General features: G+C 46.1%; 1 protein-coding gene across 1 annotated transcript in view; it reads right to left on the bottom strand.

Moving 5' to 3' along the window:
• Positions 1-1,108: 1,108 nt before the first annotated feature.
• The window catches only part of gpc1b (glypican 1b), a gene marked incomplete at its 5' end in the record, with an annotated part of 19,090 nt that continues 16,557 nt past the window's right edge, over positions 1,109-3,641 (bottom strand). Inside the window, one exon of the mRNA XM_056597181.1 lies at positions 1,109-3,641. This exon is cut by the window's right edge and continues 1,257 nt beyond it.

The following is a 3,641-nucleotide window of genomic DNA, read 5'->3' as shown; positions in this document are numbered from 1 at the left end:
TCAATCAAACACACGTAAACAAACACACACACACACACACACGTAAACAAACACACACGCACACACACACACACACACACACACACACACACACACACACACACACACACACACACACACACACACACACACACACACACACACACACACACACACACACAAACAGATGTCATCTATACATATTTTGCAACCAAAAAAAGACACATACATCATGAAAATTGTACAATGTATATAATTGACATAGATTCCGGGAACAAATGACAGCAAATGACACATTTGTATTTTTTTTTCCAACCTCTGTCTGGATTCTCTCTTCACAATAAACACCAACCCTCCATAGGCTATACATACAAAAAAACTAAACAAAACTTGTATTTTCTTTAATTGGCACTTCTCCAGCCACATTCAACTCATTAGTAATGTTGTCTATCGTCGTCAGATCTAGGATCAGTGGGTGGCTTTCCTTGACCACCCGCTAAGACATGGCAGGATCGAAAAGATATCACACAGAATTTAGCCTTGGAGCCACATCCTTCAGCTCCTTGGCATCTCAGACAGACCCCAGGGCCCCTCGTGTGTGTGTGTGTGTGTGTGTGTGTGTGTGTGTGTGTGTGTGTGTGTGTGTGTGTGTGTGTGTGTGTGTGTGTGTGTGTGTGTGTGTGTGTGTGTGTGTGTGTGTGTGTGTGTGCCGTTTCACCACAGGTGTGACATCGCTGGTCCATATCTGTCTGCATACACACATCTCAAATCAATGACCATTTCTGGAACGGGCCCCGTGACTCACCTATTGATCCACCATTTTGTATTCTTATTTTGTGCAGACAATGCCATTATATTGGCCTTATAAAAGTGCAGCGTATTTAAGGGGTGGGGGGGGACAGAAGTGGTGGCACAAGCAAACAAAATCAAAAGCGGAAGAGGAGAGACAGGAGAAGACCAAAGGATGTGGGGTGGGAAGGCCAGGCGGGGGGGGGGGGGGGGGCACGTTGGAATGGGGTTGTGCAAATTTTGGCCGATGACATCGTGGTGCATAGCCATTGAAAGTGATGTCAATTGAACATACTGTAAGTCGCAGATCTTTTTATTGGAACGTCCCCACAAAAGGTTGTGGTCCTTCCCCTATGACAGTGACAGAGAGGCCGGAGGGCACAGGTTCAGTGTAGATCACCGTGACCAATGAGTTCCCTTAGAAGCTATAGCCCCTTATCTTACTTTCTTTCTTATCTTTTATCAGATATTGAATTGACCCCCAACCACAACAATGTTTTCGAAAGGCAGTCACAGGCTAAGGTCTAAACCGGGGACCAAGAGACGTCTCAATAAAGAAACAAAGACATCCATCAGACACAAACGTACACACACACACACACACACACACACACACACACACACACACACACACACACACACACACACACACACACACACACACTCTAATACTCCTAGCCTCAGCTCATACCGATCGTAGCAGGGGCCGGTCAGAAATAAAAACAACAAAAGCGCATTTTTCGAGCACCAAAATGGCCTGAGAAACTTAGTAAACAAAGACAAAGGGGAGAGAGAGAGAGAGAGAGAGAGAGAGAGACAGCCAAGGACAAGGGTCCTCTCTGCCAACAGATGTCAGTTGGGAGGCGCCTGGCAAGAAGGGGACTAAAATCCGGAGCTATTCAAGGAACGGTGACACAGGTGCGATCAATCAGGTAATCATAGTAGGCAAGCTGTTATCCCCAGGTGGAGGCGAAGGCAACGGCTCTTCTTATTTGTCTTCCCAATCCGCCTCCATGAGCTGTGGTAAAAGTCCTTTGCTTGTTCGGTTATTTATTAAGAATAGTTTTTCAGGAGATATGTGGTGTTTTTTTTTAAATGTATTGGAATGATCTGGCTCTTATTTCTCTGATTTGGCATGAATAGCGTCAGCTCAAGCCCCCTGTGGAAAACAAGCAGGCGAACAAAAACAGATCCTATTGTTGAGCGGACCAGATGCTGAATATTTGCAGATCGCAGCACCGTCACTGTTCGTGTGTCAGCCCCTTCTTTCCTCTGTGTTGCCATTCGAGGGACGGTCCAGCTGGGAACCGGTACCAGCAGGTCTGGTCAACCAGACCTCTGGTGTGGTGGGCTGGGTTCAGCTGTGGAACGCACGCAATGCCCCGGTTCCCAATTCATCTGAGGACCTGATCTCCCTGCAATGGTCTGAGCCTTATACGGAGGAGCCCAGCCGATTATCTAATGATGCGTGTAACGACCTCCCTCGCTCTACTTTTGTACGATCGTAGCCATTGTGCATTCGAATGACTAACACAACAATTAAAACCTTAACCCGATCTCCCAGGCCTCGTTAGCCGAGCTAAAACATTAGGCTCCTTGAATCAAAGGCCTCCTTCCATGGCAGCCTCCATCCAAAAATCAATTATTATAATAATCGGCAAACTAATGCTTCACAGATTGATGCAGTACACTGAAATCACTGGTCTCAGATGCATCGTTCTCTCCTCTGTTTTCCCCCTCCCCTTCTCTCTTGGCCTTACCTTCTCAAACACAAAGCAACAAACACTGATGCCTGCACAACGTGTATACATACACGTATACATGCATACCTTCATACCGAAATACATACAAGCAAACATCCACAGCTGTCCTGTACCTCAACACACGTCATTCCAAATGAGATTGCTGACCTTTCAGTAAAGTTCTGCACCGGCACTGCTTCCTGCCAAAAAGTGATCTTCAGCTCAGTGAGGTCTTAACGTTGCATTACCCCACCCGCCCAAACATTCCCCAGTAGGGTTTACGTTTAAATCAAACACAACGTCATGGTTATGTCGGGCTGTGCCTCGTGAGGGAGACCGACTTTGAAGTTCGTGCAGACTGATGAAGTGAGGGGAGGAAATAGAAGAACCCGCAATTGAAAAAATATACAGGAAATAGAGCAAGAAAATGAGGAAAGGGAATACAGTGAGCTGGAGGAGAAGATAGGAGCTAGATGAAATGGCCGGGGTACACGCCATATATTCATCTCTGTGCCAGATTGAATGTCCTATGAGCTTGTGTGTTCGTTCTGTATAGCGGTAGACAGTCTGTGATGGAACAAGTGGTTATAGTACCGTGAAGCTCTCTGGGTAGTGAGACGGCTTGTGCTCTGATATAGAACATTGTTTGAAAAAATATGAACAAAAATATACACCAACGCTGGTTGTGGTTATGATATCTTCCTGCAAACATACAGGCTCTGTAGAGCTCATGAAATAGCACATCAATGGAGCACATTTATTATTTTTGTTTGTTTTTGTTTTTTTGCCTACAATTGACCCAACAAAAAAAAGCTGATATGCTGGCACTTGCTATTTCTCCTTTTTGGTGACAACATTGATTTTCCCATTATTCGAAACCCTATTCATTTCCAATGCCGTGTTCTAACTGTCATTCCTTGACTAGGCAGGGAATGGGAAGAGGGTGGTGGGGATAGGGCAGGGGAAGGTGGGGGAGGTTGAAGGTGGAGGGAGAGAGGAGAGGAGGGGGGACAGCTAGAGGTTCTTAAATGACACACCCCAGCTCCCCAAACATTGATCTATGGAAGGAAGGTCACCCGAGACCCACAGGGCATAGCCTAGCATGTTTTCTGCTTACATGGGGCCTTCCTC

The sequence above is a fragment of the Gadus chalcogrammus genome, chromosome 8 (assembly GCF_026213295.1).
Source record: "Gadus chalcogrammus isolate NIFS_2021 chromosome 8, NIFS_Gcha_1.0, whole genome shotgun sequence".
Taxonomy (NCBI): Eukaryota; Metazoa; Chordata; class Actinopteri; order Gadiformes; family Gadidae; genus Gadus; species Gadus chalcogrammus.
This window is presented reverse-complemented; position numbering and strand designations above follow the sequence as displayed.